The sequence below is a fragment of the Cupressus sempervirens genome, chromosome 2 (assembly GCF_028749045.1).
Source record: "Cupressus sempervirens isolate cs-2001-9-10 chromosome 2, ASM2874904v1, whole genome shotgun sequence".
Lineage (NCBI taxonomy): Eukaryota > Viridiplantae > Streptophyta > Pinopsida > Cupressales > Cupressaceae > Cupressus > Cupressus sempervirens.
This window is the reverse complement of record NC_143119.1, coordinates 198,780,079-198,797,052: the sequence shown is the minus strand read 5'-3', so window position 1 is coordinate 198,797,052 and position 16,974 is coordinate 198,780,079.

Here is a 16,974-nt window from a genome sequence, read left to right as displayed (position 1 = left end):
ATATATAATAATGTAATATTTTAATTAAATAGAATATGTATTATATATTATTATATTCATATGTATGTTATTAATATATATAATAATGTAATATATATATATATATATAATTATATATTATTATATTAATATGTATGTTATTAATATATATGAGTCAAAGGGGGTCATAGGTCAACCATTGACCCCCTTTGACACATTAAACGACGGCATATGTCCCTAGGGGTCCTAGGACCCCTAGGGACATATTACAATGGTTAATATGGGTCAAATAAGGTCATAGGGTGACCTAGACCCCTTTTGACCCATTAAATGATGACATATGTCCCTACGGATCCTAGGACCCTAAGGGACATATTTGAATTGTTCATATGGGTCAAAGGGGTCATAGGGTGACCTATGACCCCCTTTGACCCATTAAATGATGACATATGTCTCTAGGAGTCCTAGGACCCCTAGGGACATATTCGAATGGGTAATATGGGTCAAAGGGGATCATAGGTCCCTTTGACCCATTAAATGATGACATATGTCCCTAGGGGTCCTAGGACCCCTAGGGACATATTCGAATAGGTAATATGGGTCAAATGCGGTCATAGGGTGACCTAGGACTTTCTTTGACCCATTAAACGATGACATGTCTCTAGGAGTCCTAGAACCCCTAGGGACATATTCGAATGGGTAATATGGGTCAAAGGGGGTCATAGGATGACCTATGACCCTCTTTGACCCATTAAATGACAACATATGTCCCTAGGGGTCCTAGGACCCTTAAGGACATATTCAAATGGGACATATGGGTACAAGGGGGTCATAGGGTGACCTATGATCCCCTTTGACCCATTAAATGACAACATATGTCTCTAGGGGTCCTAAGACCCCTAAAGACATATTTGAATCGTTCATATGGGTCAAAGAGGGTCATAGGTGACTTATGACCCCCTTTGACCCATTAAACGATGACATATGTATTTAGGGGTCCTAGAACCCTTATAGACATATTCAAATCATTCATATGGGTCAAAGGGGCTCATAGGGTGACCTATAACCCCCTTTGACCCATTAAACGATGACATATGCATCTGAGGGTCCTAGAACCCCTAGGGACATATTTGAATCGTTCATATGGGTCAAAGGGAGTCATAAGGTGACCTATGACCCTCTTTGACCTATTAAACGATGACATATGTCTCTGGAGGTCCTAGAACCCCTAGGGACATATTCAAATCGTTCATATGGGTCAAAGGGGGGTCATAGGGTGACCTTTGACCCCATTTGACTCATTAAATTATGACATATGCCCTTAGGGGTCTTAGGACCCCTAGGGACATATTCAAATTGTTCATATTTGTCGAAGATCTCTTTTACCCATTAAACGATGACATATGTATTTAGGGGTCCTAGAACCCTTAGAGACATATTCAAATCATTCATATGGGTCAAAGGGTCTCATAGGGTGACCTATAACCCCCTTTGACCCATTAAACAATGACATATGCATCTGAGGGTCCTAGAACCCCTAGGGACATATTTGAATCGTTCATATGGGTCAAAGGGAGTCATAAGGTGACCTATTAAACGATGACATATGTCTCTGGAGGTCCTAGAACCCCTAGGGACATATTCGAATCATTCATATGGGTCAAAGGGGGGTCATAGGGTGACCTTTGACCCCATTTGACTCATTAAATTATGACATATGCCCTTAGGGGTCTTAGGACCCCTAGGGACATATTCGAATTGTTCATATTTGTCAAAGGTCTCTTTGACCCATTAAACGATGACATATGTATCTAGGGGTCCTTGGACCCCTAGGGACACATTTGAATGGGTAATATGGGTCAAAGGGCATCATATGACACCCTTTGACCCATTAAACGATGACATATGTCCCTAGGGGTCCTAGGACCCTTAAGGACACATTTGAATGAGTAATATGGGTCAAAGGGGGTCATAGGTCACCCTATGTCCCCTTTTGACCCATTAAAGGACGACATATGTCCCTAGGGGTCCTAGGACCCCTAGGGACATATTTGAATCGTTCATATGGGTCAAAGGGGTTCATAGGTCACCCTATGACCCCCTTTGACGGATTAAATGATGACATGTGTCCCTTGGGGTCTTAAGACCCCTAAGGACATATTTGAATTGTTCATATGGGTCAAAAGAGGTAATAGGGTGACTTATGACCTTCTTTGACCAATTAAACGATGACATATGTCGCTAGGGGCGAATCATTCATATGGTCAAAGAGGGTCATAAGGCATATTCAAATCGTTCATATGGTCAAAGCCCCCTTTGACCTATTAAACGATGACATATGTCTCTAGGGGTCCTAAGACCCCTAGAGACATATTTGAATGGGTAATATGGGTCAAAGACAGTCATAGGTCACCATATGACCCCTTTTGACCCATTAAATAATGACATATGTCCCTAGGGGTCCTATGACCCCTAGGGACATTCAAATTGTTCATATGGGTCAAAGGGGGTCATACGGTGATCTATGACACCCTTTGACCCATTAAACGATGACATATGTTTCTAGGGGTCCTAGGACCCCTAGGAACATATTTGACTGGGTAATATGGGTCAAAGGGCATCATATGACACTCTTTGACCCATTAAATGATGACATATGTCCCCAGGGGTCCTAGGACCCCTAAGAACATATTTGAATGGGTAATATGGGTCAAAGGGGGTCATAGGTCACCCTATGACCCCCTTTGACCCATTAAAGGATGACATATGTCCTAGGGATCCTAGGAACCCTAGGAACATATTTGAATCGTTCATATGGGTCAAAGGGTGACCTATGACCCCCTTTGATCGATTAAATGATGACATGTGTCCCTTGGGGTCTTAATACCCCTAAGGACATATTCAAATTGTTCATATGGGTCAAAAGGGGTCATAGGGTGACTTATGACCTCCTTTGACCCATTAAACGAGGACATATGTCCCTAGGGGTCCTAGGACCCCTAGGGACATATTCGAATCGTTCATATAGTCAAAGGGGGTCATAAGACATATTCGAATTGTTCATATGGTCAAAACACCCTTTGACCTATTAAACGATGACATATGTCTCTAGGGGTCCTAAGACCCCTAAGGACATATTTGAATGGGTAATATGGGTCAAAGGCGGTCATAGGTCACCATATGACCCCTTTTGACCCATTAAATAATGACATATGACTCTTAGGGACATTCAAATTGTTTATATGGGTCAAAGGGGTCTTATGGTGATCTATGACACCCTTTGACCCATTAAACGATGACATATGTCTCTAGGGGTCCTGGGATCCCTAGGAACATATTTGAATTGGTAATATGGGTCAAAGGGGGTCATAGGGTGACCTATGACCCCCTTTGACCGATTAAATGACAACATATATCGCCAGGGGTCCTAGGACCCCTCGAGACATATTCAAATCGTTCATATGGGTCAAAAGGGGTCATAGGGTGAATTATAACTCGCTTTGACCCATTAAACGATGACATATGTCCTCAGAGGTCCTAGGACTGCTAAGGACATATTCAAATCTTTCATATGGGTCAAAGGGGGTCATATGGTGACCTATGACCCTCTTTGACCCATTAAACAATGACATATGTCTCTAGGGGTCCTAGGACCCCTAGGGACATATTTGAATTGTAATATGGGTCAAAGGGGGTCATAGGGTTACCTATGACCCCCTTTGACCTATTAAATAATGATATATGTCCCTAGGGGTCCTAGGACCCCTAAGGACATATTCGAATCATTCATATGGATCAAAGGGGGTCATAAGGTGACCTATGACCCTCTTTGACCCATTAAACAATGACATGTTTTTAGGGGTCTTAGGACCCCTAGGGACATATTTGAATTGTAATATGGGTCAAAGGGGGTCATAGGGTTACCTATGACCCCGTTTGACCTATTAAACAATGATATATGTCCCTAGGGGTCTTAGGACCCCTAAGGACATATTTGAATCATTCATATGGGCCAAAGGGGGTTATAGGGTGACCTATGACCCCCTTTGACTCATTAAATGATGACATATGTCCCTAGGGGTCCTAAGACCCCTAAGGACATATTTGAATGGGCCATATGAGTCAAAGAGGGTCATAGGATGACCTATGACTCCCTTTGACTCATTAAATGATGACATATGTCTCTATGGGTCCTAGGACCCCTACGGACATATTTGAATAGTTCATATGGGTCAAAGGGGGTCGTAGGGTGAGTTATGACCCCCTTTGACTCATTAAATGACGACATATGTCCCTAGGGGTCTTAGAACCCCTCGGAACATATTCAAATCATTCATATGGATCAAACCCTATGACCTCTTTTGAACCATTAAACGACGACATATGTCCCTAGGGGTCCTAGTACCCCTAAGGACATATTCAAATCATTCATATGGGTCACCTATGACCCGCTTTGACCCATTAAACAACATATTTCTCTATGGGTCCTAAGACCCCTAGGGACATATTCGAATAGGCCATATAGGTTAAAAGGGGTCATAGGGTGACCTATGACCTCCTTTGACCCATTAAAAGATGACATATGTCCCTAGGGGTCCTAGGACCCCTAAGGACTATTTGAATTGTTTATATGTGTCAAAGGGGGTCATAGGGTGACTTATGACCTCCTTTGACCCATTAAGTGATGACATATGTCCCTAGGGGTCCTACGACCCCTAGGGACATATTCAAATCGTTCATATGGGTCAAATAGAGTCATAGATCACCCTTTGACCCATTAAATGATGACATATGTCCCTAGGGGTCCTAGGTCCCCTAGGGACATATTCGAATGGGTAATATGGGTCAAAGGGCCCTATGACCCTCTTTGACCCATTAAATGACGACATATGTCCCTAGGGGTCCTAAGATCCGTAGGGACATATTCAAATTATTCATATGGGTCAAAGGGGGTCATATTGTGACCTATGAGCCTCTTTGACCCATTAAACGACGACATATGTTGCTAGGGGTCCTAGGACCCCTAGGGACATATTTTAATGGGTAATATGGATCAAATGGGGTCATAGGGTGACCTATGACCCCCTTTGACCCATTAAATAATGACATATGTCCCTAAGGGTCTTAGGACCCTTAGGGACATATGTCGTCATGGGCTATATCTTTCAAAGGGGGTCACAGGGTGACCTAAGATGCCCTTTGACCCATTAAATGATGACATATGTCCCTAGGGGTCCTAGGATCCCAAGGGACATATTCAAATCGTTCATATGGGTCAAAGGGGGTCATAGGGTGACTTATGACCCCCATTGACCCATTAAATGATGACATATGCCCCTAGGCGTCCTAGGACCCATAGGGACATATGCGAATCGTTCATATGGGTCAAAGGGGGTCAAAGGGTGACCTATGACCCCCTTTGACCCATTAAATGACAACATATGTCCCTAGGGGTCTTAGGACCCCTAAAGACATATTCAAATCATTCATGTGGGTCCCTTTGACCCCCTTTGACCCATTAAATGATGACATATGTCCCTATGGGTCTTAGGACCCCTAAAGACATATTCAAATCGTTCATGTGGGTCAAAGGGGGTCATAGGGTGACCTATGACCCTCTTTGACCTATTAAATGATGACATATGTCTTTAGGGGTCCTAGGACCCCTAGGGACATATTCAAATGGGCTATATGGGTCAAAGGTGGTCATAGGGTGACCTATGACCCCCTTTGACCTATTAAACGACGACATTTGTCCCTAGGGGTCATAAGACCCTTAGGGACATATTCGAATTGTTCATATGGGTCAAAAGGGGTCATAGGGTGACTTATGACCGCCTTTGACCTATTAAACAATGACATATGTCCTTAGGGGTCCTAAGACCCCTAAGGACATATTTGAATCGTTCATATGGGTCAAAGGGGGTCATAGGGTGACTTATGACCCCCTTTGACCCATTAAATGATGACATATGTCCCTAGGGGTCCTAGGACCCCTAGGGACATATTCGAATCGTTCATATGGGTCAAAGGGGGTCATAGGATCCTATGACCCCCTTTGACCCATTAAATGATGAAATATGTCCCTAGGGTTCTTAGAACCCATAGGGACATATTCGAATGAGTAATATGGGTCAAAGGGCCCTATGACCCTCTTTGACCCATTAAACGATGACTTATGTCCTTAGGGGTCTTAAGACCCCTAGGGACATATTCAAATCATTCATATGGGTTAAAGGGGGTCATAGGGTGACCTATGACCCTCTTTGACCCATTAAACAATGACATATGTCTCTAGGGGTCCTAGGACCCCTAGGGACATATTTGAATTGGTAATATGGGTGAAAGTGGATCATAGGGTGACCTATGACTCCCTTTGACCCATTAAATGATGACATATGTCCCTAGGAGTCCTAGGACCCCTAAGGACATATTTGAATTGTTCATATGGGTCAAAGGGGGTCATAGGGTGACCTATGACTGCCTTTGACCTATTAAATGATGACATATGTCCCTAGGGGTCCTAGGACCCCTAGAGACATAATCGAATCGTTCATATGGGTCAAAGGGGGTCGTAGGGTGACTTATGACCTTGTTTGACCTATTAAACGATGACATATGTCCCTAGGGGTCCTAGGACCCATAGGGACATATTTGAATCATTCATATGGGTCAAAGGGGGTCATAGGGTGACCTATGATTCCTTTTGACCCATTAAACATGACATATGTCCCTAGGGGTCCTAGGATCCCTAAGGACATATTCGAATTGTTCATATGGGTCAAAGGGGGTCATAGGGTGACATATGACCTCCTTTGACCCATTAAACGATGACATATGTCCCTAGGGGTCTTAGGACCCCTAGGGTCTTATTCAAATTGTTCATATGGGTCAAAGGGAGTCATACGGTGACCTATGACCCCCTTTGACTAATTAAATGTAGACATATATCGCTAAAGGTCCTAAACTTCTAGGCACATATTCAAATCATTCATATGTATATGAGTTAAAAAATGAAAGAAAGAAAAAATATATATATACATATATATATGTATATATATATATATGTATATATGTATATGTGTATATATATATATATGTATATATATATGTATGTATATGTATATGTATATATATATGTATATATATGTATGTATATATATATGTATGTATATATATATGTATGTATATATATATTATTTATGCTATTTTATGATAATAATAATAATACTATTATAGCTATAATAATAATATATATTAATACTATATTGTAGTATAATAATAATAATATGAATAAACACTAAATATTCACACTATTATATCTATAGTAATGATATTAATACTATTATGGGTATAATAATAATATTGACTCTATAGCTATATTAATACTATATATTAATACTACTATATATTAATACTATTATATATTAATACTATTGATACTTTATATTAATACTATTATACTATTAATACTATTATACTCTTTGCTTAGTAATAAACCAATGTCAATTTTCGTCCAATGATTTTCATAATATTAATATAATTATGGCAAAGGAGGGAAATTATAGCAAGTTTTCTCCCCAAAAGATCACTTTGCAAAATCGGATATCTGATCTTACTGGCACAAATTTCCAATATTTCCCTATCCCTATAGACCCAACAACATCACCTTTTCAGTTCTTTTTTCATGAGTTTTGCAAAAAGTCGCATTTTGGGGCCCAACCAATCGAAAAAATATTGAAAATATAACCTTAGGTGTTCGAATTTGTCATTTGAATGGAGAGCAATAGTCGTCGAAAGGATAAACACAAAAGGAAGATATCCAGTGAAGACATTGCGGCATATAGGGAAAGGGACAAAATGGAAGACCAAAGAAAAAGACCAGGTATGCTAAATATCAGTCAAGTTGACAATGAATAAATCGAAGGTGAAATCATAGAGTCAGATAATGAATATGTATAGTTGGAGAATGAAAATGTACCTATTGAAAATGATAATGCAAAATTGAAAATTTGGAGAATGAAAATTTTGAAGAAGAAATGCCACCAAGTCATAATCCAAATTGCATAATTGACCATGTCGAAGATGACAATGCACAGGAACCTAATGCACAAGAACCTTACATATCTCCTAATTATAATCAACATGAAGGTTCTAAAACACCAAAATGGATAATTGAAATTGATGAAATGATTATTACTAGTTTGGAAAGTAAAAAATTAGAAAGAACCATTCGATTATGGGCTTCAAGACTATATTAGATGTTTTTTGGCAACAAGACAGTGGTAGAGCAATACCAGCTTTCATGCACTTATTAAAGATGCAAAAGATGAGACCTATGCTTTCAAAATTGAAGATTTGTGTCAATAAAAAGTTGGGAAGAAATGCCATTATTGTGAAGAATCTTCTCAGTACTCTCAATAGCATTGGAAAAAATAGTAGAGAGAAGGATAATAGAGCTACTCGAAGGGTTATTACAACCTCTTTCATAAGTTATCATTTGAGAAAGGGTAGATATATGAGACAAACTTGTATTGATTTAAATCTAAATCGTACTACTTTGATAAGAACACTTAGTTGACGAGAGAAAATTGATGATCCTCTTCAAAATGAAACATGGGCATTTGGTGGGAGACTTCCACATTTTGATAAGAAGCTATCTGAAAATGTGAAGGAAGAAATTACACAATTTTGGCACTATAACTGACGAGTATCACCCAATGCTAAAGACATATTAAAGTTGAGAATTGGCATCAAAGATTGCACGCCACATCCTAAACACCATTTGAAGTTAAGTCAAACTATGTTGTTCAAACAATTTAGAGAGAGTCATCCAAGTCTTCATATATCACAAAGGGCTTTTGAATCTTTGAAGCTATTTTATTGTGTGCTACTCAAAATTTGAAATACATGTTGTTGCAAATATCATGTTGAGTTTTCTATGCACCATGAACTATTACGCTCCATCCGTTCTACTTTGCATAGTAAAGAAATGTTGGAGGATTGTGGAGCTAGTGGGCTTCCAAAATCATCAATAGACTTGCTAGATCAACTCTTATGTCGTAGAGTTGATGGTTTTTCCTTTTATAGAAATGCTTGCTTAAATGAGAAGTGTTCAGAATGTGGTGGCTTATCCAAGTTTGACACATGTTTCCATGAGGCGTGTGAAAAAGATCTTGGAAAGAGAATAGTGAAAAAAAGGGTATATAAAATGGTGAAATACACATTGAAGAGTGGGATTGAGAGCTCTAGATGTGAATTTGTTGAAAAAGATATCAGTGTGACTAATTTTATTTCATATTTCAAGGAAAATATTTTTTACAAGTATGCAAGACATAGTCACAGGTCTCAGTGGTTGGATAAACAATTTAGAATGTGTAAGGAGACTTTTCCCATTGGCACTATTATATCAGTTGTTGATTTTGCTGAGAACTACACATTGGAACCTCAAAATGAGACATAATCTTAGTATTACAACTCCATTCAGATTGCAATTTTTGTTCACATAACATATAGACATGCCCTTGATAGTGCGGAAGATAATCGAAAGATTATTAGAGAGTATCATTTTTTTATGAGTGATGATAGATCTCACTCTCATGAGTTTGTGCAACATTGTTTCAAGAATTTTTTTGATTTCTTACATGAGCATGAAATTTCTATGGATAGACATATCATTTGGTCAGATAACTATATAGGTCAGTTTAAGAATGCTGGCATGTTTTATTGGTTGTGTAGGTGCATGTAGAGAGAGGGGTGCTTCATATTTGGAGTTTTTTTGAGTCCGACCATGGAAAAGGGGAACATGATGGAGCAAGGGCATGTGTGAAGAGAGCTCTAGTTAAGGAGCAACTGAAGATTTCAACAACAGAGCTTCTTGATGCTTGTAGCATTGTTGATTGGTGTAGTTTAGCATTATCACTGAGGGGGACTCTTGATTTAGTGGTATGCAAGTTCTTTTGGTTGGTTGAGGAAGGGTCCATAGGTGATAGATCAAATTGTGCTACGGTGAGAGACTCATCAAAAATGCATTCATTTCAGAGCTCTGATTCTAGTATATGGATCATTTGGACATGACAACTAGCTTGTTTTTGTTGTACTTATTTTTAGTGTGATTGGGATCACTGTGAGTCAAGTGAGTGGGTGGAAAAATGGGCTCCACATTATCTTACTCCATTGTGTATCATACCCTCTATCAAAATGATGACATGGAAAGTTCACTTGAGCATAACCATCTATCAGATCTACTTCAGCCAGGACATGTCTTTGCATTGGTTGCACCACTGAGGAATGATGAGAAATCTGATTATTGGTTAGCACATTGTGTAAGAGGTAAAAAAAAACTTGCACAACTGACCGCAAATGATGATGGATTCACATATCCTACTGGTTCAGTGGTTGTTGCTGAAACATGGCTGCGGACATACATGCTTAGAAGGAACAAAATTCTTGCATTCGAAGACTATTAGAAGCACAAAGTAATTCTCATATATTCTCATCTTATTATAGCAACAAATGTAAAGTTATTGAAGCATCAAGGAAGACCAAAAGTAAAAGAACTTTTTACTATTGCTAATGCTGATCATGAAGCCCTGTTGGAGACCCTAAAACAAAGAGAGGACCCTATTGGAATACTTGACTAGGTATATATACTTCTTATGTTATTTTCTTCATAATTATTTAATGAATTGATGCTTATCTTGTTTCATAAAATAATTTAATAATTTTTTTATGATATTGAAATGTAAGTAGATCATGAAGAGTTGGAGGGGGGTGGTATTGGGGAGAATTTCTAAAATTTATGATGTATTATGATGTAAAATGTGTACTTTTTTTGTATATGGTTTTTGTATTTTGGTAGGTTCTTTGTAAGGAATTATAAGAGGAAGATATTGAAAAAGTTTTTGCAAATCATATTTGCATGTGATACAAGGCTATAACGACAATTTTAAGAGCATTTATAACTATATGAAAGATAATTGCTTGCGGATATCTTATTACAAATTTGATTTTTTCTTTATTTGACATAAAGCTAACTTTATGATTATTAAAACTATTTTTTATCAAACTAATCAAATAAAAAAAATCTAGAAAGTATGGATGAACAATTAGAATACTTGATTTCTTCCATTTTACAACCAATCATGGCATTTGAAAGTATAAAGAGTCATAATATTGTATAATGTTTTGAAAGATTTTCATATTAAAAATTTGTATGAAGCACATTTGGGATAAACCATGAAATCCATGAAAGAAGATATCATGTAGGATAAGAAATTAAAGCCAATAAGCAAGAGAGCATATGCATAATGACATGATATGAAGTTGGATATGAAGGATATGAGTGAATGAGAAAGTAAAATAGGGAATCTCATGGATAAGATAGACAATACGTAAGGATAGCTCAAAATTGTCAAGATCAAAGAGGAAGAGGGAATAGATGGATGATGGAAGAATTACACATGATGCATGTTTACCAGGTTTTCATCATGGTACTTATCCAAAGAGAAAAGAGAAGTGGTTTTCACCATAGAATGAATTTATGTCTTTTTAATTTTTCTACCAAGGTGCCACAAATAATGTTTTTCACCAAGGCACGTATTTTATCTTCTTTTCTATTTTTTTTTTTTTAAAGAAATAGGTCAACTCTTTTCAAGTTAGATAGTGTTCGTATAGGAAAGATAAGTTATGATAAGCCAAGACCATAGTAAGTATGCTCAATAATGTTCATAGGGTGAAGGAAGTGAGATGATAGTAGGATAAGAGTTCATTCCTTGGAAGGATTGTATGAGTATGGATAGTAGGTAAGTGTAGCTTTGAAAACATTGCATAAGGGTAGGTGACAAAGTGGGGAAGATCAACATTTACACACACCTTGGAGGGTTTCCAAATGATGGAGGAATCATGGAGGAAAGAGATCAAGGTTTAGATGTATGAGCTGGTAGGACAATGTTAGAAGAAGATTGAGTGGAATATTTGTAAGCTTTTGAGAAAGATGTTTGGAAGAAAATGGAGTGGAAGCTTTTGGAATATTGAATGTCAACTTAGATTTATGTTCAATATTAAAGTCTTTCAAGAGAGACTTTGGAATCCATATAGCTTTAGATTTTCCTTTGGATACTTTATAACACATTTCTTCAATAATGGGTTTAGGAACCCATATTTTCTTTGATTTCACTTTTTGAATAGTGAACCTTTGTGGTATCTTCAATATATTTTCGTTATGTCCATTCACATGTTGATTAGATGAGACATAATGATCTCTATTTTTTAGTGTATTATTGTAATTCTTGTGTTGAATATCCAAATTGCTTCCAAAAGATTTGGGACTTATGGATGAATAAGGCTGATATGACTAGTTTAGATGGTTGAGTGGACAATTATTTTCTAGGATGAATGTCTTGTTGATCTTGAGGTACATTAGGAGAGCTAGAAGTAGAAAGTGTAGGAGAAGGTTTGAAGACTTTATATTAGATGGATAAGGACCAAGGATAGAATTAGGAAATGCAAAGAGATAGTGACTAGGGATTTCAACATCTTTAGAGTGAGTAGCATGACCAAAGTCATCGATAGACTCATGAGTACCTTTTATAGGAGAAAGACCTTTGATAGGAGTATTTGGATCTTGAGCATAGTTTTGAAGTTGATATGGAGAAGTAGAACATGAGGGGACACTTTGATCTTGACATGTTTCTTTATATACCATAGAAAGATCACTTTTCCCATAAGTTTCAATAAGCTCAATGGAGTTAGTGGAAATGGTATCCTCATCATATGTAGGAGGTGGGTAACACATAGGATATAGAAAGGTGAAATTTTGGATGAGATGAAAAGGTGTTTGATCTTGATCTTTATTTATATATTTTTCTTTTTGAGAGTCATATTGATATGGAGCACCTTCTAAGGACAAGGTAAAATTTGAGGTGTGCATGATAGAATCTTAAAGCAATAATGCAGGATTAGCTAAAGTGGGCATAGTAATCATAGTATTGCATGAATGTTGAGGATCTTTAGTCTTAGTAGCATGGAAAAGGTTTGCAGACAAGTGAAGGTTAGCTTGATTTTCTTTTAGTTGTAGCCCTTGAGGGGATGCATGGTCTATATGAAAAGAATCAGGTTCTTTGTTTGGTGGAGGTATTTTGGAAACCTTTGACACTTTTAGAGGTTCATTAGTGTTATAAGAAGTGAAGGTGTCAAGGAAATCATCACTTGACATAGGTTCATCAGCATGATCTTGTGACACACGAGTCATTAGAGGTATCAACAATCCCATCATAAATGAGATCTTGGATTTTATGTTTCAACACTATGGAATCTTTAGTTTTATGAAATTTTCTTCCATGGAAGCGGCAATAATGATAATTTCTCCACCATGGAGGTTTGATTTTGGGTTCATAAGGTCTAGAGTTGTCTAGTAATGTGATGGATTCATTATCAAGAAGTGTTTGCAAGATGTTATCATGAGAATCTTCCAATGGAGTAAAAGTTATCTCAAAAATTTCTCCATGACAATTTTGTTTTTTCTTAAGTGAATAGAATGCATCCATGTCTTCATCACTATCTTGGTCAAAGATAGGTCCATAATGAAAGTTTGGCATAACCTCAAAGGAGGTATCACTTGCTTGTTCTCTAAAGAGGTCTTTAGATCTAGAAGATGAAGATATTTGATGTCTTGGAGTAGAATATGTAGACCTTGAAGAAGATGACCCATGTGTATGTAAAGGTCTTAAGGGAGATTAATTTAAGAATGCAATATTCTCCTCTAACCTTTTTTCAAGTTTAGAATTTATTTCTATCATGTGCTTAGAGAGATGAAGGTAAGAAAGATTATTTGTCTCTTCTAGCTCTTTGTATTGAACATATAGATCTTGAAACTCTTTAGTGGCATGGAGGATATCATGATCATCTAGATTTGGTAGCACACGGTTTGAATATCATAGTGGTAGATAGATAATAAAGCATGAAGGAGACTAGAGGAAGCTAATAAGGTGACACAAGATAACTTGATGTCCAAACTAGAGAGGTAGAGTTTTCACATGTCAAAGAGAGGTAGAAATGAATGAGTGACTTGTCAAACAAATTGTCCAAGCAGGTTACAACACTAGTGAGTCAAGTCAAGAGCTACAAAAAAATCCCAAATAGCAATGTAGATAAAGAAAGAGAGATGACAAGTGAAAAAATTTAAGTGTAGTCAATAGATCAAGGAAACCATTTAGTGAAAAAAATTCTTAGTATGCGTATCATAGACCATGAAGTTAGAAAATACCAATAGCTCTAAGACCAAAGAGCCATTTCAAGCATGTTCAAGCACTAGAGACATAGAAAATCAAAGTCAATTTATGAAACTCCCCTTAGCAAAAAATGCAAACAAATATTTGCACTTGATGTTTTGACTTTGTTGAAAAAGTTTGACAATAATTGATAATATTGCAAGCTTGATGTTCAAAAGAATTTTTTTTTCCAAGAAAGATAGTGACACATGGAGTAGTCTTCAAAAAATCAAGCAAGGCACAAAGAAACCTTTCGTGATACAAGTCAAAGGGGTCAACCTTTCTTGACAACTTTTCAAAATCTAACTCCTAATGACTAAAAGTCAGTGCCATTATCTCCGAGTGGGTGGGTGAACCCTAGTGACACCCTTGTTCCAACCACAGAGACCCTCTATCATCTGTGGCCAAGGGTCCCCAAGGTTCTCTAAGTGCGTTTTGAGGTCGATCTTCTGAGGGTCATAACTCAGAGCTCGTGAGGGCTATTGATAAACTATTGAATGCTATAAGACACTGATATTGAGGCCTAAAATAACCTATCTCATTTTCAAGAGATCACATTTTGTTTGGATTTGACATAGCGATCTCACTCAATGCCAAAACTCGCAGTGTGCCTCAGTTCATAGGTGCACCGTAGTGTAACTTTGAAATCACTGATCTTGGCATCGAATCGTTAGTGCCATTAGCTCTGGATGGGTGAGTGAACCCTAGTCACACCCTTGTTTCAGCCATGGAGACCATCCATCATTTGCAGCTACCCCATACCGAGGAGTCTCCAAGGTGCTCTAAGTGCATTTTGAGGTTGATCTTTCGAGGGTCATAACTCAGAGCTCGTGAGGGCTATTGATGAACTATCAAATGCTACAAGACGGTGACATTGAGGTCTAAAATAACCTATCTCATTTTTGAGAGATCACATTCCATTTGGATTCGGCATAGCTATCTCGCTCGATGCCAAAACTCATAGTGTGCCTCAGTTCATAGGTGCACCACAGCGTAACTTTGAAACCACCAATCTTGGCATCGAATCATCAGTGCAATTAGCTCCAGATGGGTGGGTGAACCCTATTCACACCCTTTTTTTGGCCACAGAGACCATCCATCATTTGCAGCCACCCCGTACTGAGGAGTCTCCAAGGTGCTCTAAGTGCATTTTGAGGTCGAGCTTTTGAGGGTCATAACTCAGAGCTTGTGAGGGCTATCGATGAACTATCAAATGCTACAAGACGGTGATACTGAGGCCTAAAATAACCTATCTATTTTTTGAGAGATCACATTCTTTTTGGATTCGGCACAACGATCTCGCTCGATGCCAAAACTCGCAGTGTGCCTTAGTTCATAGGTGCACCACAACATAAATTTGAAACCACTAATCTTGGCATCAAATCATTAGTGTCATTAGCTCTAGATGGGTGGGTGAAACCTAGTCACACCCTTGTTCTAGCCACAAAGACCATCCATCATTTGCGGCCACCTCGTACCGAGGAGTCTCCACGGTGCTCTAAGTGCATTTTGAGGTCGATCTTTCGAGGGTCATAACTCAGAGCTTGTGAGGGCTATCAATGAACCATTAGAGGAGACAAGTTTGTAAGAAGTAGTGGCTTAATGTTTTTGCTAAAATAAGTTAGTGGGAAGGCTTTATTAGAGGGTCTTGGCCAAACTGGTGGGGTGTCTGTCCACTCTCTAATTTTAGAGATAGTTAGGTTTTGGAGGGAGATTAGGGGAGCTCTACTACAACTATCCTTACCCTAGCTTGGACCAAGGTTTGTATCTCAAACTTGCTTCTTTTCCATTTCTTTCTTTTAGCATGGTTAAGAAAATATGCAAGTGTGGAGTTTATCAATGGAGTATGCATTACATTGCATTGTGGAGTAGCATTCATGTGAGTGCTTGAATGGTGTTCATTCCATACAGATTAGTGTGACAACATTGTGCATCTTTTTGTATTGTGTGGAGTATTGTGAGTATGAGGTTTGGATTTCCTCTATTTCCTTGTTGTATTATGGGTGTTGATATTGCGTTGTGAAAATTTGATGTGCTCTTGAAAATTTCTTGTTTTATTTCTACTTGGTTTTGTTTTCTTGTTTTGTGCTTGAGTGTTGTTATGGGTGTGGGATTTACACTCACCCTTGTGAGAAGGGAAGAGAAGTCTAGGGCGAAGGGCTTAAGTTGGGTTTGAAAAATGTATTGAGAACCTTGGAGTATGGGCTCCATTGTATGCCATAACCATTCATATCTTGCTGGGGGTGATAAGGAAAGTATGGTGTAGAAAGGAAGTTTGAGGAGTTATAGCTGATGGTAGTGGGTTTGGAGGAGGAAATGTAGAGGCCCCAAGAGGGCATTAAATTGTTGATTTATGATAGCCCCGAGAGGGCATGAAATTTTCTGAATTATGATAGCCCCGAGAGGGCATGAAAATTGTTTATTGCAGATATGGTTTGGCATGGCAAGTCTCCATTTTAGAACACACCTTCACCCTATGTTTATGGTTCCATCTATGAAGCCATTGTGAAATAGCCTTGGGGGGAAATTGTTCAAGTTTTAAATGTAATGTTTATGCATTGAAAATTGTATGTGTATCCTAGTTTGAGACTTGTTCCCTAGCATGGGGGTGGTCTCTTTGAGGCCTATGGTTGGGTGGAAAGCACCCATGGTCCTTGTTATTTTTTTGTGTTGCATATGCAGATTTGTGTCCAAGGGAGAAGTGGAAATGGCTTGGAATGATCAT